The 23,411-nt window shown below is 37.0% G+C and overlaps 1 protein-coding gene across 1 annotated transcript in view; it reads right to left on the bottom strand.

Annotated features, from left to right (window-relative positions):
* Cyyr1 (cysteine and tyrosine rich 1) overlaps nt 1-23,411 on the bottom strand; it is a 104,545-nt gene that overhangs the window by 17,449 nt on the left and 63,685 nt on the right. The window lies entirely within an intron of this gene.

Below are 23,411 nucleotides of genomic sequence, written 5' to 3' on the forward strand. Positions count from 1 at the left end.
CAATCATTTAAATAGAGATATAGCAGTTATTTTATAAATAGGGGGAAATAAAGGAATTGTCCACACTGACCTGCATTAGTGGTCTTCAGATGAAGCTTCTGGACCCCATTCCTGCTATTTCTTGCTAAACTGCTCTGTAGAACCACTTTCTTTTATTTATTTATTTAATTTGTTCTAATTAGTTATACACAACAGCAGAATGCATTTCAACTCACTGTACACAAATGGAGCACAACTTCTCATTTCCCTGGTTGTACATGATGTAGAGTCACACAATTCGTACAATCATACATGTACATAGGATAATAATGTCCGTCTCATTCCACCATCCTTCCCAGTCTGACAGCCCCTCCCCTGCCTTCCCTGCCCTCTGCCCAATCCAAAGTTGTGGAACAACATTCTTAAAGACAGATTCAAACAGAGGCAGTCTTTCAGGTCTTTGCATGCTGGTAAGCTCTTCTCATTAAAAAAAAAAAAAAAAAAAAAAGCATCCTATTTTGGGTTTGTGAATGCAGTCTTGTTTCTCATTCTCTGAGGTACTTATATTCACTGAAACTTGCCTTAATTTTTCTGTTTCCTCTAGCCTGTGTTCCCTTTCATTGATTGTTCATTTTGACCCCTTTGATGTTTGTTTTCCTCAAATGTCTGGGGATCTTTGAATCCCCTCTGCTGTGGTTTACTTCTGGTTTAAATGTGTACCCAGGGGCTCATGTGCTGGGAGCATGGTCCCTAGTGTTGTGATGTTAGGAAGTGGTGAGATCTTTAAGAGGATGGGAGGTCACTGGGCACATGTCCTTGTAAACAGTTAACATGATTCTCCAATTGCTCTCTCTCTTTCTGCCTTGTCATGTGATGGCTCCCTCTCAACATGCTCCATCACGATGCCATCTGCCATGATGTGACATAGTCACAGGAAACTTTGCCAGAGGTGTTTGGACTTTCAGACTCCAAAAGTACAAGCTAAACAAACCAATTTTTTTAAAAAAGTTACCCAGCTTTAGGTATTTCATTATAGTAATTGAAAACAGACAAATATAGAAATACACCTTCTTCTTCTTCTTTTTTTTTTTTCCCCTCAAGGCTGAGGACTGAACTCAGAGCCTTGTGTTGCTAGACAAGTGCTCTGCTGCTGAGCTAAATCCCCAACCCCTAAATACATTTTCTTATATATATAGGCTTTAAATAGGTGCTTGCTATTTCAGTGCGCATGACCAGAATTTGACAGGTGACCTCCACAGATAAAGACCATCTGAGGTCAGTTTTCCTATGCCTTTTCCTGTGGGATATTCATTTTTCTCCATGAAAAGATTCTCCAATATCAAACTTGGATATCATGCATCTGACTTCCAGTATCCTAAACCTTGAACTTTTGCTGAAAAGAAAATAAACTTTCACAAAAATCCTCATGCTTTTACCTCAGAGACCCTGTCTCTCACAATACCATGACTGCTGGCTTTTGGATTTAAGAGTGTAATCTCTGAACCCAGATAACCTGCATTCCAACTCAGGAACCCTGAGAAAGCTTCTCAGCTTCTCTATAACTCAGTTTCCTCATTTATAGAATGATAATTTGGATCCAATCTGTAGAATTTCTTGTCACGATCTTTGTGCTTGTGGATTTCTGTGCTTGGTAAAAAAGTTTTTTTTTCTATTCTCAGTGCTCCCTAGACATCTATTTTATACTTCTTTTTTAAAAAATATTTTTTATTTGTCAATGGACCTTTATTGTATTTATTTCTATGTGGTGCTGAGAATTGAATCCAGTGCCTTACACATGCTAGGCAAGCACCCTTTGACTGAACTACAACCCCAGCCCTATTTTATACTTTTTAAAGATACCCATAATCTTCCACTGCAAATTATTGGAGCCAATCACATTTCACATGTTGAGGACTTTCAGATTTTGAAATACAATATGCTGTGTCTTCTATGATACTCGCACAAGCAGCTGGGTAGCATCCTGAGCATATTTATGTTTCTATAATGAAGGTAGGAATATTAACACTCATGGATTAAAGATGGATTCAAAGAGAAGTAGTCTTTCGTGTCTTTGCATGCCTGTAATCTGTTTAAAAAAATAGTGTCACAGATTACAAAGAGATGGCCAAAAAGTCCCAGGATTGTTCTAGTCTGATGTTGCCACCAATAGACCCTGACCTGCAATTCTGAGATCTTCAAAAGCTCCTGACAAGTGAAAGTACAGATAAGGGACTGTGAACCTGTATTTGTACTTTCCACAAGGTATTTTCTGAGATTTTTCCCTACTCACTTAAAAAAAAAAATAGAATACCATTGAAGATTTCAATAAACTCCTTTAAGATAATTCTACAGGTGTTTTCACTTTGCTAGTAAATTATGAAAGCAGAATATAAGACATATTTGGAGGTGTTGCTATTGGTAATTAAAGAATGTCAGAATCTAGTAATTTATTACATAAATCTTCTCAAGAAAAAGAGATTTATCAAAGGAGATAATTTAAAATAAGAAGATGAAACGTTATCAGGAAACCTTTTTATTGTAATTTCATGTCTAAATAAGATTAAATTGGAGGGTTGAATTTATGTTCCAGAAATAATCAATGGCCCAATTATTCAGGCATAGAGTTTTCAAAGTATGTGTTCCGGAAGCTTTTAAGATATCCAATTAGGGCATATTTATATTAATTAATTTCTTCTTTAAATAGAAGAAAGTAGAATATTAGTCACATTTGTTTCCCTGTTGACAGCTGCTGCAAAAGTGTCTGCTCTTAAGGTCAATAATGAAGTCACAACTCATATGTTAAAGCAGTTTTTTTTATTAAATCATGATTTTGGTGTCCTTGATCCTTTGATACCCATTAGCAATTGTAAATTAGAGTTTAACACATGGCAAGTATAGAATTTATAGCATTATTTACTCTGTTGTCAATAAAAAGAAACAATGGGAAAAAACCCAGGAATCTTCTGTATATAAACAATTTGATTTAGCTAACTGTTGGAAAGAGAAACTATTAACTTGAGAAACTTAGCATCCTGAAAACACTTTAGGGAATGTATTTTTTTTTTAAAGAATGCTTTGCAGGATTTGCATGTTTCCTGCCTTTGAAAGCTTACTTTGGAATAATTTTAAATTCACAGGAAGTCATAAGAATAGAACAGAGAGGTCTGCTGCATCCTTCACCCAATTTCCCCCAAAGGTTACATCTTAACTATAGTATAGCATGAATGGGAAAACCCACATTGGTGTAAAGAGTGCGTCCAATTCTATGTCATTTGAACATGTGCTTATGTTCTTGTGATCATCATAGCTAGCAAGGTACCAAACTATTCCATCACAAAATACCTCCCTTGGGCACCTACTTCATGGTCATGTCCACTCCTCCTTTCTATTCTCAGTACCCCTTGGCAGCACTGATTTGCTTTCCACCTGTCATTTCAAGAATGTTATATATATGGAATCACATGGTACGTGACCCCTAAGGCAGCTAGTTTTCACTTGGCACAATGCTCTGGGAATCCACTCTAGGTTTTAGGTGTGAATTACAGTTGGCTCCTGGATAAGTAGGATTCCATGGTATGGATATCACACCATTTGTTCAATTATTACTTATTGCAGCACCATTTGGTTATTTCAAGTTTTAAGTTTGGCAAATAAATCTGGTGTATACAATCATGTACAGGTCTCTCTCTGACTATAAGTATTCATTTCTCAACAATAAATGTTCAGGAGTATGACTGTTAGGAGGTATATTATTTATGTTCGATTTCCAGAGAAAATGCCAAACTGTTTTCCTCAGAGTACCTGTACCATTTCATGTTTATACCAGCAATGAATGAGATCCATGTTTTCTGCATCTGGGGTAATTTCCCTGCATCCTTGGTATTGCCATTATAAGTGCCATTAATTTTCAATTTTAACTCTTTTAATGGTGATATATCTCAATATACAATCTCCATCTCCTCCTCCTCCTCCTCCTCCTCCTCCTCCTCCTCCTCCTCCTTCTAAAAGTAGTACTGGGGATTAAACCCAGAGGGGATCTACCATTGAGCTATATTCCAAGAACTTTGAAAAAATTTTGGATATTTCTGATCCTTCTGTCTCAGTGCTTTACTTAGCTTTTGAGTTGTTCTTGTCAGCAAGAACAATTAGAGGAGGAAAAGTTTATTTGGGCTCCTGGTTTCAGAGCTGCATTCTATGGTGGGCCCAATCTGTAGCTCTAGGCCTGAGGGGAGACAGAACATGATGACAGAAGGGCGTGGCAAAGGAAAATAGCACAGGACATGGCAGAAAGAGTGCCCTCAGAGACCTACTTCTAGCCACACTCCACCTGTTTACAGTTGTTGTCTAGTTAATCCCTACCAGTGGATTAATCCATTGATTAGGTCATCTCTCTCATAATCTAATGATTTCATCTCTGAACATTATTTCATTGTTTCACAAATGAGCTTTTGGGGGATACCTCATACCTAAACCATAACACTCAGTGCCTGCTCTTAAACTCAATAAATGAAGTTGCAACTCATACATTAAAGGAGGTTTTTTGATTAAATCATGATTTTGGTGTCCTTGATCCTTTGACACCCATTTGAAATTGTAAATTAGAGTTTTAACACTTGGCAAGTATAGAACTTATAGCATTATTTACTGTGTTATCGATTAAAAGAAACAATGAAAACACAGTAATCTTCCTGTATATAAACAATTTTATTTAACTGTTGGAAAGAGAAACTATTAACTTGAGAAATTTGGCACCTTGAAAACATTTTAGGGAATGCATCTGAACATATCTAAACCCTAACAACTCAGCCTCTCAAGTTGCTGGGTTTACAGGTGTGCGCCATCACGCTTGGCTTCATTGTCGTCTTAATTTGCATTTCCTTAATGGCTAGTGAAGTTGAACATCTTTCCATGAGCTTATTTGACATTTCTATATCTTCCTCAATGAAATGGCTCTTCTTTTCCCCACCTTTATGTGGGTTGGTTATTTCACTGTTGAAATTTTGTAAAGACTTATTAAATTATAGATTAAAGTCCTTTATCAGATAGGTGGTTTGCAAATATTTCCCCCACTCCATAGCATTTTGTTGTTGTTGATCTCTCAACAGGGAGAGAATAAAAGAACTTTAATGAAGCCTTCCCATTGTTTCTTTCATGGAATGTACTTTTGGTTGGTGTCATGTCTAAAAACTCCTTGCAGAGCCCTAGGTCTTCTTACGTTTCCTCTAAAGGATTTATGTATAGCTTTACATTTGATATTGAAGCTTTTTATCCATTTGGTTTAATTTTTGAATAAGGTGTCAGGTTTAGGATTTTATTTATTATTTATTGCCATGGATTGCCAATGGACTGAAAACAGTGACCTTCCTCCATTGGCGTGCTTTTGTCCCTTTGTCCAAATCAGTTGGCCATGCCTGTCTGGGACTATTTCTAGGTTCAGTGCAGTTCTGCTGTTGCATAGGTGTTTTGACAGCGTTGAGATTCCGTTGGTTGGCGAAGTTGTTCAGTTCTTCTGTATCCTTTGCTGATTCTTCTTTGAGATGTTCTATCAATTATCGAGGTGGATGTTGAAGTCCTTAGGTATGAATGTGGGTTTGCATTTTTCTCCATTCAGTCCTGATTTTGTTTTCTTGAATAGCTGCTGGTGGTCTTTGGAGTGGGACTACATTGAGTTCTGCCTGTAGTGTTTGACCACAGTCAAACGGTTATGTCTAAAAGTTTTCTTTCTAGGTTGCCTCTTTCTGAATTTGGCTGGAGAAAGTAATCTTTTTATTGGGGCTTTTATGATCTGAACCCACTGGCGTTTTGTATTTCCAGGTGAAAACTCAGGGAACTCACAGTTGTGTTCTGTGGTCCACCAGGTTCCTAATTAATTGTTCTGTCTTTTTACTCTTTACTCTTCAGAATCTTCTGATTAGGGCTTATTGAAAAATAAAATATTATAATAAAAAAGGTATTGTCTAAAATTGCAAAGTGTTTTTTTTAAAAAAACCCAAGTAATATATAAATACCTTTATAGAAAAGATAAATACATGATAAATGTCTTTAAATGTCAGCTTTTAATACCGCTTAGGTTTTTAGTGTGAAAGCAATTGCGTACATATATTTAGTGATTCTGGACCTTTTTCTATGCATACAAATAAACTATTCAACCACATTTATTTAAGCCAAAATGGAACTATCACCTGCAGAACTCTGTAATAGAAATGTCACCCTTTCTTAAAACCATATCAACTGTAAACATAGATCAAACGTGAAGTTACATTTCCTCCCTCTTGGGAGAATAAATAAATATAACTTATTTTTAGTTTTGTTAATTATTTTTATTTGAACTGTTGATTTTCTGTCCCATAAAGCATAATTTAGTTAAAAACACAGAATGAGAACATTCTGTTTTCAGGATAACTGCCATAACACCTTTCATGAAATTACAAATTTCAAAAGTAATTATATCTCATTATTTTAGTAGTTTTGAGTGAGCTTAGTACTAAATAAAAACATTTAGCTTTCTTATTTGTATGACGATCAATAGATAAAACCCCAAGGTATTTATTATGTTTCAGATGTGAGGTGTCCCCCAAAAGTTCATGGGTAAGAAAGCTCAGAGGTGAAATGATTGGTGCATGAGAGCCTTAACCTAATCATCGAACCCATCTGAATGGATTAACTGGGTGGTAAGATAGGTGAGTAGTGTGTGGCTGGAGGAGGTGGGTCACTGGTTTGTGGCAATGGGTATATATTTTGTCCCAGTGAATGAAGTTTCTCTTTCTGCTTGCTGGTGCTTTCCTTAGCCACACACTTCCTCCATGATGTTCTGACTCACCTGAGGCCCCAAGGAATGAAATAAGCCATCTAAAAATAAAGACCTCGAAACCAGGAGCCCCAAATAAAAACTTTTCCTCTTTGACTTGTTCTTGTCCGGGTATTTTGGTCACAACAGCATGACCGAAACCATGATACGATCAAGTTATTCTTTGTAATCATTCATTGTGACTATTCTAAATGAATGCATTCTTAGTTGATTTAGTGAAAGAGCAGACAGACAAAGGCCATGGGTGAAATGAGACCCACTAGTTGTTTTTATAAAATAGTGTTTTGTTAGGACAAAGCCACACCCTTTCCTTATGTGTTGTCTGGCTGCTTAGGTGCTACAAAGTGAAAGTTGGATTAGTTGTGACGGAGACCACATGTCTACGAGCTTCAATATTTACTGATTCCTGACTTAATTCTCCCAAATATCTTAATGTTGATTTTCCCTAGGTGAAGTTTTTTGAAAAAGTTATGCCACTAAAGATATTGTAAGGAAGCAAAGTTGTGGCATAAGTGGGGCAATTTGTCCTGACAATTGAACACCCTATGGTATTGGGATGCTCTTTTCATTCTTTTAATTAGAAACTCAGAGGAGTTGCAAAAGTTTGAATATTCTTTTTGATTAAGCCTATTAATATTAGTTACTCTAGTACATTTCTGATGCTATCTTAAAACAAAAATCATTTATGTTTCATGGAATAAATAAATAAATAAATATATAAATAAAAGTATTTGAAACCTTCAAGCTCCCCTCCCCTCTGTACATCTCTTCTGTTTATAATAAATCAGTGATAAAAAACTAAGTGTGAATAATAAAAGACAATAAAAAATAAGGTCTCTAGTGTTTCCTGTTTCTGGCACACAGCTCCTAAAACCGTTGGAATCTCTGGAGTGCTGAGTGTTTTTTCTCAAGCTGATGAAAAGCCTGATTGCTGGGAGCTCCTACAAGGGACTTGTCACCAGCAAGACTGAGGTATGATTCAATAGTTGGGATTTTCAGCTCTACCAACTGACCTTCAGGAAGGGAAGGAGGATTTGGGGTTAAATTTATCACCAGTGACTGGTGATTTTAATCACACATGCTGTTTTACTCAGCTTTTTCACTGTGGAGACTAAAAGACCTGACCAGAAAAATTTCAGGGGAGGAAAAGTTTATTTAAGGGTTCACAGTTTTAGAGGTTCCAGTCCATAAGAGGCTGGTTCCATTCTTTAGGGCTCAAAGTGAGGTGGGACATAATGGTGGAAGAGTGTGGCAGAGAGAAGCAGCTCACATGATCGGGAATCAGAGGTAGGGAGAGGGGAGGAGAGAGAGAGAGAGAGAGAGAGAGAGAGAGAGAGAGAGAGAGAAAGAGAGAGAGAGATCGATCCACTTACCAGATACAAATGTAAACCCCAAATCCATGCCCCTGATGCCCACCTCCTCAAGCCACACCTACTTGCCTTCAGTTACCACTCAGTTAATCCCAATCCCGTTATTAATTCCAGAGATGAATTCACTGGTTGGGTTAAGACTCTCGCAACCCAAATATTTCTCTGTTAACCTTCTTGCATTGTCTCACACATGAGCTTTAGGGGCACCTCACATCCAAACCATAACATATGCTTACTTAATGAAGTCTGTAAAACAACGATATGCATACAGATGGCTTTCAGCTTGTTGAACACCTTGAGGTGCTGGGGCAGTGGTGTGCTGGACAGGGCATGGAAGCCTGAAAGCTTCAAGCTCTCCTCCCTCAATACCTTGATCGGTGCATCTTTTTTGTTTCTAATAGACCAATAACAGCAAAGTGCTTTCCTGAGTCCTATGAGTAGTTCTTGCAAGTGACCACCCTTGAGGGATCTCTTTGGCTTTCTAACCAAGCTGCATACATAGAAATGAGGGTATCTGATATTCAGAGACCTGCAAGTTGTGTCTGGTGTTTGCAGTGAGCACCTGTGGGAATGAGCTCTCAAACTTGTGAAGTCTGAAGCTAATTCCACATAATTAATGTCAGAATTAAATTAAATTATAAAGGACAGATATTGTTTTCAAAATTGGCTCATGTTAAGGGAAAAAAATCTCTAAAGATGCATGTAAGTATCAAGTTCCTATTGTTCAGCTTCATAGGTAGATGTTGGCTACTGGATGATAATGAAAGGAATTGGAACAAAATTATGGTCTAAAAATTTGCAGCAGTGAGATTTTGCAATCTAGACATTAAATGTATTTGTAGTGGCTCTAGCAATAATATAAAACTGTCTTTTATATCAAGGCTCAATGATAATTTACTTCATTCCATTAATAGCTTTTATGTGTAGAAAAGATTCTGATAATGTTGCATTGTTAGAATGATACTGACAACCCAATTCTAGGTTCATCATTATTATATAGCAACCTCACACAGACATCTTGACATGATTTTACTATTAAATAATATTTAAGAAAAATAGTAAATGTGAGAAAAATTCTAGGGAAATATTTCTGTTCTCTGACATGATTCAATTTACAAATGCATTTTAGCAATAAGCATAATAAAATAATTTATGAACATTTTACATAATTATTTAGTAACATCACTCACAAAATATAGAAAAAAAAAGGCCATAGAAATATTTGATGCCCACATAAAAAGTATGCAAACTGTAGAACACTTTTGCTTATAGAAACTTTTTATATGGACATAAAAGGTTTTAAGAAGTACATAGCAAAAGGTAAATTTTTAAAAGGGAGAGCTTTCTGGAAAAATGACTACAATTTTGAAAGAATAAATTTGAAATGAGTTAATTTCCTATTATAATGTACAAATAAATTAAACATGAAAAAATTAAATTTATTTATTAAAGAAGGAAATGTAAAATCCGTATGTGATGAATTAGAGAAATAACAAAAATCTTATTCCAACAATATACAAAAGAAGAATAAAACTTAGAAAAAATTGCCCATTGGACTACTACAGTAGTATTTGCTTAATAATCTGTGTCTTTTGTGTCAATGCATTACAATACTGTCATACCCTTCAAAACCAATACTTTATAATATTTTGGGGAATTTGTAAGAAATATAGTTCAGTAAAATTTTGACTTAAAACTTAAGTTTAAAATAATGCATTTTCTTGCCGCGTGCTTTAACAAATCATTACAGATTGGTCAGAATGGAAAAACAAACTTAATGGAGTGTAGTTTTCAATATTATTTACCTCTACAACTTCCACTAATAATCATAGGTCCTCAGAATTCCAACTTGCTAACTATATCTAGTAACATGCACATCTCCATATATTAAATAAAACTATAATTCCAAATGGTTATATTGTTATAAAATATTTTTACTAATCCATGTGCATAATATTTATGGAGAGTAGGAGAACCAACCTATATGATTTTCCCAATAAGCTTATATTAATTGCAAAAAGAATCCCTGTGACACACACATTTCCAAAGGTAATAGTAGAGTAAGAAAATAATGACTCTGAATGGATAAATTTATCTGGTTTACTGAATCAAGCCCTGTGGAAGAGAGAGTTGTCTACTTCAATTTCTGTCTTCTGCTTTTTCCTTGATAAAAGAAATCTTGAATATCAGCTGAACACACAGCTACCTGAAATAAATGTTTTGATCTAAGCACCCATCAAGATATATTTTTTTAATGTGATGAAGTTCGGAAAATAAGTTGTAGGTAAAACATTTTGTGTCCATTCATTAAGAAACCCACTTAAGAGATGGCTTGAATTGGATTTTTTCCCCCAACTTCTTTATTTTACCCTCTATTCTGCTTTCTGAAATAAAAAAATGCAGTGACCATGTCTCCATGTTGGCCCAAGAGACAAAGGTCATATCCTAGGGACAGAGAAAGTATGAATTTGATAGAATCTACTTCTCCAGTAGCTACTTAGAAATGCTATAGCAGTTGCTAATCTCTGAATTTCTTTTATCTGAGAGAATTAGTTTTAATTTTAATCCATTAAAATCACCATTACTTTGAGTGTGTGTGTGGCTGTGTATGTGTGTATGATTTGCTGTCTGACCTAATCTGATTAAATACAACTCCTTTACCAAGGTTATTATACAATCTCAGCTACTGGAAACAAAATGAAATATTCAATGTGTAAACAGCAGTTTTATGGAATATACAGATACTCGGAAACCTGAATAAAGATTCCACACCACCACCATCACCCTGCATATCAGTAGCAAGAGGACAAGAGATTACATTCAAATTCTGTTAAATTATAATCTTTCATCTTACATTTTATGTAGAATTAGATTTTATGACTCAGTGAGGACCTTCAAGAAATAATCTACATTGCTTAGACATCAAAGAAGACATCAAAATGAAAATAAAAATGGTCTTGAATGTGTTGTGAAATGTAGGGTGATCTATACAATAATACTTTTATCACTAGATCTAAATGTAAATGCTTTGATTGATGAAGAGAGCAAGAATAATTCAGGACAAAAAGGATCCTTTGAGAGTTAGTTGTTTTGCCCTTATCTTCACTGATCATATTTTCTGAAAAAGTGCTCAGCTCCAATCTGATTTTGTGCCAATATAGATTCAATGGAGATTAAGTGTGTGTGGTTAAACAACACTAATGCTGAAAATACCAATTAAACATTCTTTTCCAGCTTACTACATAGAGATATAAATACATATACATATGTGTATATACGTGTGTGTGTGTATATATATATATATATATATATATATATGCACATATCTATCATCTAATCTATCTATATGTACAGGGATAGAGAGGGAGGAGGAGGGGGGAGAGAGGGAGAGAGAGAGAGAAAGAGAGAGAGAGAGAGAGAGAGAGAGAGAGAGAGAGAGAGAGAGAGAGAGAGAGAGAGAGAGAGAGAGAGAGAGAGAGAAACAACACATATATTTCAGGGAATCCTCACTCAGAAGCATATTTTCTAAACCAAAAAGCCGTTTATGAAATATATTCTATCAAATGCATTACTCTGATATGTGTATGCACCCACATTTATCCTCTATCATATTTTCCTTTAAAGGACTAGGGATATAGCTCAGTGGTAAAGTTCCCCTGGGTTCAATCCCCATACGAAGGAAAAAAAAATTCTTTTTAAGATAGGGTCTTACTATGTTACTGAGGATCTTGTTAAGTTGCTGAGAAGGCTAGTGTCAAAATTGTGATCTTTCTGCATTGGCCTCACAAGTTGAGTGTGTGACACTGCACCTGGCGCCTTATTATATATCCTTGATGTGTTATAAATACTGTGTACAAACTGTTTTAGCCACTTTTTTCATTGCTGTGACCAATAGACCAACAAGAACAAATTTAGAGGAGAAAAAGTTTATTTTGAGGTTCAAGGTTTCAAAGGTCTCAGTCCAAGGCTGTTAGCTTCCTTGGAGTGCCTGTGAGGCTGAACCTCATGGCGCAAGAGTGTGGTAAAGGAAAGCATCTGGGAATAGCACTCAGGAAGCAGAAAGAGAGATTTGCTTTCCAAGGGTGAAATATAAACTCAATGGCATGTCCCTAATGACCCACCTCATCCAGCCACAACCTTCCTACCTATAGTTACCATCCAGTTAATCTCTATCAGTGAACTAACACTGATTAAGTTAATATTTTCATAACCCAATCATTTCACCTCTAAATTTTCTTGAATTGTCTCACACATGAGTTTTTGGGGGACACTACACATCTAAACCAAAATAGAAACCAAATGTCATTTGATTAGCTGTCAGTGTAACTCCAAAATGATACAACAAAACATACTATATATATCAAAATCTAAATGCAATGGTTCATAGCTATGGAAGTTTCTAGAACCTTTTCAAGTTATATTTTCATTTTCTACATGGAAGTGTTTCATTTAACTATTTAACAGCAATATTTGAAAAGGTGGTACTGACCCACAATTGAGTATATTCAATTTTCCAGTCATGACTCTCAGGGGGTTTGATTTATTCCTCAGCCATTATGTCTACAATTATTCCAAATGGCTGTTACTAGATAGCAACATCTGTCACATACTGGCACTGTTCTGGGTCCTGGGGTATGAAGTTGAGAAATATATAATATATGAAAAAAATTTTAAAGTCATATGTCATATAGCAAACAAGGACAGAAATTATGAGGGTCAACTATCTCCAGGCGTAGAAGACTAAGACTGGAGAACAATGAAAGACTTGGTCACACTCAGCAAAAGAGATTTTTTTTTTTTCTAACAATAAAACCTAATGAAGATAGCAAACTAAAGGGAGTAGTTGTGATTTCTCAATCTTGTTAATTATATCTAACAGTGTTTGACCTGGAAGGTGTTTTGTGAAATTGAATCCAACCCACATGTTTTGTAGGTATAAAAACCAAATATGCGAGAGGATTTAAAAAAGGTACTTGTGAAAGATCTTGTGTCTAGTTTTGTGGTAGGTTGAAGGACAGAACTTGGCAGTCCTAAATTGTCACCACAGAGCTGTCTAGGTGGCAGTGAACTGTCTTGCTCTTACTCTTTACAATATTCATGGTATTATGGTCTGGATGTGTGGTGTCCTTCCCTCAAAAAGCTCATTTGTGAAACAATGCAAGTTTTAGAGAAGAAAATAATTAATTCAGTGAATCAATCCCCTGATAGGGAGCAACTGATGGTGCATAGGAAATGGCTAGAAGAGATGGGGCATATCTTTGGGGTGTATATTTAATGAGCTGAGCTTAGTATCTCTTTGCATTCTAATCACCACGTGAGCTGCATCCCTCCACCACACTCTTCCGCCATCTTGTTTTGCCTCACCTCAAGCCCTGAGGAATGGAGCCAGCTGTCTATGAACTGAGACCTCTGAAATCATGAGTCATGAAATAAACTCTTCCTCCTCTACAATTGCTCTGTTCAGGTCTTTTGGTCACAGTGGTGAAAAAAGCTGACTAAAACACATAGAATCTCATCATTGAGCCCAATTCTCTACAAAACACTAGGCATGTAAAGATGAAAGGAAGTCTAGTTGGGAATTGGAGAGACTAGAGTAAAAGTGATTTTTGATATGCTTGGAAATTGATGCTCAGAGATCTGGTGACTAATTGAATGGGGGAGTGAGAAGCAGTCATGCAGAATGCCCTACATGGCAAACAATATAATCTGTAAACTGTGTTGACATGAAAAGACAAGATTTAAATAAGTGGAGTCACTGCATATGAGTTCTTCTGTCTTCCACTTTTGAACCCTAAAACATTCTTCTGGATATAACCCTGTCATTCCTATTGTATCAGCATAGGGTATCCTTCTGAAGTAAGGTTTGCTGAAACTTCCCACTGAGCTAATCACTTTAACTTGCTTATGATGATTACTTTAGACCAGACTTTCTATGCCTTTTTATCAAACAAATAAAAAAAAATCACAAACCAATTTTTGACAGAGACTACAAAGATTTCTATTGAAAGTTCACTTCTTTCTGAGATTAAGTCCTGAAAGCATATTAGACTCCAGAAATTGGATCTTATTATAAAAATTCAGACCTAATCTGCTTTTCTTCCCACTTACTCAAGGATGAAGTTTCAAATACATATAGAGGCTCACAGTAATTGACCTGGCAGAGCAGCTACCTTTCAGGTCCAAGAATTTAAAGGTTAATGTTGGAGTTTGTAAACCTTTCCAGATTAGCTGCTAAAGCAGGCAACAGACCCTGATGGCATAAAAGTCCCCTGGCAATGAGCTTCTGTGCTAGCCCAGTAATTTTTTCTGTGGTTCTGCTGACTGCTTGACTATATATTACAAGCTGGCTTGCTCTCCTCTTTCTGGTCCCTGGTGAGTCCCATCCTCTGCCAAGACAAGCACATGATTGATAACTGTCAGTTGGGGACATCTTGTGTTCTAGGCCTGCCAGCCATTTGCCTGGTTTTGACATTAGTTATCCGTACCTAACTCTCATGAGCCTGAGGCTGCCTAGACCTGGCAGCTGCTGCCTGGTCACACCTCTCAGAAGGTCTTACTTACAACTTCACCTGTGCCAGACTGATGTGATTGATTAGAGCTGTCACATTTGATCTTTCTCTTAGGATCTCACCTCTTGCTCAGTAAAGTCATTCACAAGCAATTCATTTTCATCAGAGCAGCAATGTCATTCTCTCTTGGTTTAAATGACTGCTGCTAAGAGCTCCAAATAGTTACTACATTTGTGTCTTACCATTATCTATCAGAGAAAAAAATAATTTCAATCTCCTCTCATTCCAGCAAACATAATCCCAGAGAAGGAATGTGATTGGCCCAGATGGGAATGGTAACAAACCAATAGTTTTGGTACTATGAGTAGTACAGCTTAGGTTACATGCCTGTCCCTAAATCTTCCATGTGTAACCAATGGGGGACATAAAGGTAGCTGGTTCAAGAGAGGAAGTAGGAGTCTGCAAACAAAGAAATAGATGTTCGCACACCTGTAAACTTATATAGTTGGCATTGATATAATTCTAGGTCCATGTCTTCATCTGTAGGTATAAGCTGGAATTATAAGGAAAGAAGGACAGATAGGGACAAATGCCCCAAATCTAAGATCTATTTGCCCTTCACCCAAACATATAAGTGACAGTAAAATGTCAGAAAGATAACCTTGGGCAAGTTTGCAGGTTTGATACCATAAGGATTTCTATGACCATACTTTTTGGCAGACCCTTACTTAAAAAAAAATAGTTTAATCTAGAGATTGGTGAGAATAGTAAATTATGCAACACCAAACATTTAAAAATATCTCCTCTGTCCTAACTATAGTGTTGAAGGTTTAAGAAAACAGAGACTGGGGATGACAGATGTATATACACATGCCATTCATAATAGAGTAAGGCATTAAGAGCAAATGGGGAAGCACAGACTAGTTCTATGAGACCAAAGAGGATGGTACCTAATCCAGACATGTTAGTGTGTGAGGGCATGTTTTAGTGTGTGGTGAGTAGAGGTTGGTGTGTTAAGGAAAGAGATTGTATTGCATATGTTATGCCTGAGCATGGATTACTGAAGGAGGTAACTTGTCTGACTCTTAAAAGAGAATTGATAGCAGGAGTACATTTTGTACTAAAAGAACAATTTATAAGTGCCATAGGAATTTAATATGTCATGATGTGTTTAAGAAGCCATGAAAAGTCAAGAGTTGCTGGAATAAAAAGAAGGGAGGTAAGGTTGCAGAATAAGCAGGGGTGTGGGCAGATTGGGAAGGTCTTCAATGACACTCTAAAGAGCTTGGAGTTTTTACTGGAGTTCATGGGAAGTGGGAAGCAAGTGAAAAGCTGTCAGCATGGATCAGTCTAAGAGTAATGTGGAGAGTGGATTTGATGGTTTCAGACTGTATGCAGGAAGCCCTATTAAAAGATCACTGTAATTATTAAAAGATGGCACAAGACTCAAAGTGACAGTGGAAGTGTGTCAGGGAAGAAGGTGGGAAGAAGGGAATTCAGGAATAACATAGAAAACCAATTTTCATCAGTGTCTTGAAGTCACCAAGTTTCAACTCCTCAAGGACTATTAGAACTATGCCATCACCAGTCCACCTGAAGTTTTTGAATAATTCCAATATTTAAAAGTCACTAAGTCTGGAGGCCATGCATGTGTGTGACTTTGAGGATGAATTTAATCTATCAGACCTCCATCTCTCTTCCAAAAAAGAGAAGTCTACAGAGGGGACACTCTGACTCCTTATAAGAAAGAAGGTAAAGATCAGATCCAGCCAGGTGTCACAGAGAGGGCAGGACATAAACTGTGCTTACGATGCCTTTGTTAGCGATGCCTCCTGGCCCGCCTGGAACCCAGTGTGTTTTCCAACATGAACATTTTTTATGAAAAGCTTGTCTAGTTTTTAATACTGCATTCCATAAACTTTGGGGATAATGAACACACAGAGATAGGAGGTTGGCTTTATTCATATAAGCAACAAACTTTTAATTGTCCTCCAAAACTCTTATACTTAACCCTCTCTAAAACATAAGTTAAAAAATAATAGTTTTTGAGTTATTCTTAGGTTGATTCATGCAATCTGATCTTCTCACCGAGGTCTTTGTACAGTTAGAATCTAATTAGATTAGATAATGCTTGAGCTTCCCTTCAGCTTCCTAGCACCACAACTAATTAGCAGGAATTCTACCTTAGTAATACAGTTGCTGCTGGTCAATAAAGGAAAGCTAAGCCAAGGTGGAACTCTTAGCCTAATGAACTTAGGAAAAAGACTGGAAGTAAGTTAAATTTTAGTGTGATTATTAATTACAGTCCAATGAGAATACAAATTCTATATGAATATTGACTAGTTGTAACTGAAGCTGAATTTATTCACACAATTGTCTTTTCCAGTATCACCTTCAATTCTGAAAGGAAGAGAAAATATCTTTTTCCAATAATTCTTATCTCATTTATTGTCAATACAAGCAGCAATCTTGTCTGTGGAGAGATAATAATCACCAAGGCAATAATGAATATTTTATATAAGTAATTATAACTGCATATACCTATTCATATTATCTAGTCCACTCTAAACTAATGACTTGGAAATATATAGTTTTATCTTAAAAGTCCTGGCAAAATAGACTAAATAATTACAAAATAACTGATGTAGAAAATACATCATTTTACATGACTTTTTAAAATAAAATAGTTAGGATATGTTAAGCAGCCTTCACTAGTTGGCTGATTCCACAACATGTACATGTATTAAGAGATTGCATTTATTCCATAAGTATATATATTTTTTTCAATTAAAAAAGAAATAAAATTTTTAAAATGGGGATTCTGTACCTTTTTTTGGAGCAGAACACTTTATAGCATTCTTTGAAATTCTCACAGACCAGGGAGCATCTTACTTTTACAGCCACACAACTGAAAGTGAAGGGATTTATTCCTGGTTTGAACCATCAGAGTGAAGGTTCTTATATCACAGTTTGGTCTGGATGTATGTCTCAGAAATCAGGCAAAGTTCATCCTGCTCCATGTATTAGGACATGAAGCAGGGAGGAGTAGCCTGAGAAACAACAGCTTTCCTACTAGGGGGCAAGAAAATTAGTCAATATAAACTCTGCAGACTGACTGTCAATATAGAACATTATAAACTACAGTTATTCAAGTAACTTATACTGCTGGTGCAGATAGGCAGAGTGAAGCACATTAGTCTGAGCTGTTCTTACCAACTGATGATTCTTCTGTTGAAATTAATGCAGATTAGGCAGAAAGATGTGGATCTAATAAGGAGAAACTCAGCAACAGGGAATAAGGAATAATCTTTGGTTTCAGAGATCCACCTTAATAAGGGAAGCAGTAGACTTCAGGCAGAAATGGGTAAGGATCACCAAGCATCCACATGCCTCTTTACATTTCCCACTTTCTCATATCTCCTGGAATGACCTTGCAACTAATGCTCCCCTAAGGATACTAACGGAAGGTATATGTCACTTCCTGTCAACATCAGTTAGCATCAATGCCTCTTCTTCAACTACCTGTACTCCCCTGTCTGCCCACATGACTGGAAGTAAATGGTTCTTTAGAGATGAGAGAGCCTACCATATGGAAGTAGAGTGAGTTACCATGTCATGGATTGAGGGAGAGTCGAACCACTGAGATGGTGCTGTAATCAAGAAATGAAAGTGTATTGGGTTAAGCCACTGAGATGCTAGGGTTTGTTTGTTTCTGCAGCTTCGGTTTTATCATTAAGAGAAGGATTTTGAAATATAGACTTCATTCTAGATTATCTAGGTAGGCACTGAATCCTGTGACAAGTGTCCTTAAAAGAGACATCAGGGGGATGTTGCAGACGAAAATTGGAGAAGGCAAAGCGACTGTGGAGGCAGAGTCTCAGCATGAGCCAAGGAGTAGCAACTGTACCAGAAAGTGCAAAAGGCTAGGAGGGCTTCATGCTTAGGGACTCCAGAGGGAATATTGCGCTGCCTGACACCTTGCTCTCAGATTTCTGGTCCCGGGAATTTCAAGAGACATTTGTTTTAAGCTAGTGTTTTAAATATTTCTTGCTTTAAGCTAGTGTTTTTGGTAATTTGTCATGCTAGCTGTGTGTAAATAAAACAAGCAAGGTAGCAGAAAGACCTAGAAGGAGGGAGAGAATCTGGTGCACTCTGAACAGGTCCAGAAGAGCAAGAGCTAACAGAATCTATGAGTGAGAAGCTGGAAATGAGGCTAAATAGGCAAGCAGGTTATGTTCGTGAAAAGCTCTGGGTCTGAATGCACACACGAGAAGACCAGTGAGTAGATTAGACTGGTTGGAGGAGGATCATGTTTTGGACAATGGGAAGAAAAATTGGAAGGGGGAGAAAATGAACAGAATGCAATATTTTCTACAGTAGAATACAAGGAGAGGGACAACAAGCCTGGGTAGGAGAGGGATTTATCCCCTGCTCCAAATAGAGCAAGGCCTTCGTCATCTTGGGCTGCTATAATACCAAGGTGAGTTGGTTAAACAGTAGACATTTATTTCCTATGGTTTTGGAGGCTAGAAAGTGCCAGGTCAAGATGCTGGCAGATTTGCTTCTCGATGAGGACCTGCTTCCTGTGTGCAGATGGCCACCTTTTCATTGCATCCTCACATGTCAGAGAGAGGAAGCTCTGGTTTCTCTTGTAGATGGGCATTGATCACATTATGGTCTCACTTAAACCTTATTCCCTCTCAAAGCCTCCGCCATCCTGACAACATCATCTTGTGAAGAAGAGCTCCAACATGTGCATTTTGTGGGGACCCAAACCTTCAGTTCCTAGAAGGCAAGGGACTTGACTCTCTGTAGCAGGTGTGGGACATGTGGATCAGAGTCAGCCTAGAGCTGTTCTGGGTCCTGAGACATCCACCTGGAAGGGCAGTAGGGTTATACCAGAAGAGTTGTCCATGTGGAGTGAATAATGGAAGGACAGTAGGGGAAACAGGAAGGAAGAGATAGTGGCCCCTTGTAGTAGGTGTCAACAAGGCCAGCGGAGGAGATTCTTTAAGTTTTGCAGGTTGCTATCCAGGCATTCTAATAGCTTGGAAAACTACCTAACGGGAGTTGAACAAGAACTTTTGTTTGCCACCTATTTCTCTTTTCCCTCAGATAGGTCAGGTAGTGGAGGACCAGCACTGGTAGTGGACGAAGAGAACTGCTGGGTAGAAGTGGGTGGGAATAGAGGGCAAGTGCCCATAGCCCTGTCCCCAAAGTCAGGTGGTCCACCAACTGCTGGCTTCTGCTGGTAGATGGGGAGAAGTCTTGCATAAAATCCAGAATGTTTACTGATGCCTTAGGAGAGATATTGAAAATTTCTGAAATACATTGATTTGGGGCTTAAGAGACTTATGGACTGTGAGAAAAAAAGTCATAGATTTGCCACATTTTCAGCCATCAAAAGGTGAAAACTTTCTGTAAACAATGGGATAGAGCTGAGCTTTGCTTATCAATCAAGCATCTTGGTTGTTCAATGTGTGTTCAGACATTGAAAGAAAAGGATGTACATTTCCTTTAAGAAATACCAGTGAGGGACATCTTTCTTTGGCACAAAATCGAGAAGATGCCAAAGACTTCTTCTACATGGATGCTTTCTTTATTCCCTGGTGCTAAAATTAGGATGCACAGATGAAGGTATGAAATGCATTGGTTGATTTTGTCATTCCTAATTCTCAGAGAAGATTTTATACAGAACTTTCTGAGTATCACATATAGATTCCACTTGTTCTCCCTAGCCAAGGGAGGTCTGTAACAAGGTAAATACAAAAGACCCAGGATTGAGAGGTGGAATTGAAAAGGCTTTTCCACTCTGCTCACGTGGGCTCTCTGCCCTTGGTTCACCACTTAATCTTTTGGTCTCATTTTCTTCATCTGTGCAGTGGAGATAATGGGTCCCAATTTCATCTTATGTTATCTCGATGGAAGGATTCCCACTGTCAGACTGAATGAAAATCTGACCAGTAATACCCACTTATCTACCTCTCTGAAGTATTGTAAGAATTAATGACAGTCTGCAAAGTGTATTGAAGATGCAGAATGAGAGAGGGAGGGAAGGGAGGGGGAGTGAGAGAAGTGATGAGTATTATTTAAAGTGTCAAAGGATAAGTATATTTTAATGAATGTGGAAAAACATATAGCAAAGGATCTTGCCTTGTGCCTCAAAGCTGCAGAGTAGTAAAGAATATATAAGACAGTTGAGGAGAAAAACAAAAGCAATAATGAAACCTGTCTGAGACATTAATAGTGAATTATCCTTTGCATACTGAAAATTTCATCCTCCAATTTTAAGATAAAGCACTGATTGGTACACCCAGACTTTAGTGAATAAAATAATGTGTCTTGAAAATTTAGAATCATCAATATAGAAAGGCAAAGGATTAAAGTCAGAGACATTCAGAAATAGAATCAAGACAAAGGGTTCTCTGCTCCCCATTCAAAATGCACCATAAGCAGAATTCACTTGCTGTGTATGTGCTTGATAACTTGGTAAGTGCTTTTCTTTCTTTTTGACTTGAAAGGAGGATATAAAAGCTGCTTGCTTAGGAGGATAGTCAAGGGACACAGGAAATGAACAGTACATGTGACAAAAAGAGTAACTAATAATTACTTAGGCTAGTTACAATTTTACATTTATAGAGCAACAAAAGAATACATTATTTATAAATTTAAATAATTGTAAAGATAAAGTCACTGTGTCCTTCCTATGAACTAATTATTTCAAGCTACGAACTCTCCAGAATAAAATTACTTTGGCCCTTACAATCTCTTTGGGTCTCGGAGATGGACAGTGTCCCTTTCTTCCTTTAAAGTGTTCCAATTCCCTGTAAATCTAAAACAATTGTCCATGTCTTGCTATATACTGAATTTCAAATATGTTTTATATTTCTTATTGTTTGCCTCTATGTTGTAGTACAGTGAGCTATAGATAATGTCAAAGAAAATTTATTTTTCTTAAGTCATTTTAAAAAACGTGTGGTAGAGATGGTTTTCAGTTTGTCTAGATTAATATGTTTGATGATGATTTTTTTCTTCTTAATCCTTATTCTTCTTACTCCTTATTTTTGCCAAGATGTTTATATTCCACCTTGCAGATATAGTTGAACATTGTTTTTGGCAGATTTTTTTATTTTTATTTATTCATTTATTTATTTATTTTTCTCCTGTGACCAAAAGACCTGACAAGAACAAGTTTAGAGGAAGAGAAATTTATTTTGGGCCTCACGGTTTCAGAGGGATCAGTCCATAGATGGACAACTCCATTCCTTGGGGCTTGAGGTGAGGCAATGTATCAGAGTGGAAGAGGGTAGTGGAAGGAAGTAGCTGGGATTATGGCACTGGGAACCAGAAGAAGAGACTCCCCTAACTAGAGACAAAATATATGCCCCCAAGGCACACCCTCAGTGACCCGCCTCCTCCAGGCACACCCCACCTGCCTGCAGTAGTCACCCAGGTAACTCCTATCAGGAGATTAAGGCACTGATTAGGTTAAGGCTCTCATAACCCAATCATTTTACCTCTAGGCTTTCTTGAATTGTCTCCCTTGTGAGTTTTTTGGGGACACCTAATATCTAACCCATAATAAAATTGTATTTCTTGTAGTTAAAGTTAACCTGTTTTATACTTGATTTTGAAGAATGTGAGAGAAAAAAAAAAAAGAAAGTGGATGAAACGTACAGTAGGCATAATGCTATTTTTTTTTTCTGGTTTTCAGAAGGCTCACTTTTAGAGAATCCATGCAAAAATATCAGTCTGTAGGGGCTGGGGTTGTGGCTTAGTGGTAGAACACTTGTCTGGCATGTATGAGGCCCTGGGTTTCTCAGCACCACGTATAAGTATAAATAAATAAATTAATTAAAAATCCATCAATGACTAAAAAATTTTTTTTAAAAAATCAGACTCTGTTAAAACAATGTCAATTTCAGTAGAGGAATTTCATCATCATTAAAAGTACTTGAAGGGGGCTAAAGTTGTGGCTCATTGGTAAAGTGCTTGCCTAGCATGTGTGAGGAACTGGGGTCGAATCTCATCATCACTTATAAATAAACAAATACAAGTCCATCAACATCTAAAAAAATTTTTTAAAAAGTATTTGGAGGTATTGTTTTAAAGAAGCAAATATGTGGGAACTTCATTTATCTCATTAAAGTGAGGTTGTTGGTGAGGGGATTTGGAATCTGTTCTTGAGTGGGGGACTGATTTTCATTTTAAATCCTGCATTCTTTGATCATTCATTTCATTCTTGAAAAAGAAAGCAGTAATTTGAGATATATGATCAAAATTAAATGAAATTTCTACCTGAACATTGCATTTCTCTATGCCATTGAGTATTGTATTTTATTGGTAAAAGTTAAAATAGTATTAAGCAGATAACTAAAAATCCCTACTTCAGTTTAAGAAACAATTATGGGTTGAAAAAATCCCCTTCAACTCTTCTAAGGTTACAGAACACACGTGCGTGCATGCACACTCACACACTCATACACACATGCTATATATGAAATTCTTCCATTTTTTTTTTTTTCTAAATTGACTGCCTCATCTTATTTCTGTTCACTTTTGTGTCCTTAGCAGTATCTTCCTGGAAACCTGGTTGCCAGGAGACCATTCTTGAAGAACATCCACTGCTGTGGCCTCTTGGAAATTTAGGACGTCTAACGAGGAGCTGACAGATGTCATCAATTTGCTCCTGAGAAAGTAATAGCTTTTTTAAAAGTCACAATAAAATACTTTTCTGGATAATAC

This window comes from Ictidomys tridecemlineatus, chromosome 3, assembly GCF_052094955.1.
Source record: "Ictidomys tridecemlineatus isolate mIctTri1 chromosome 3, mIctTri1.hap1, whole genome shotgun sequence".
Taxonomy (NCBI): domain Eukaryota; kingdom Metazoa; phylum Chordata; class Mammalia; order Rodentia; family Sciuridae; genus Ictidomys; species Ictidomys tridecemlineatus.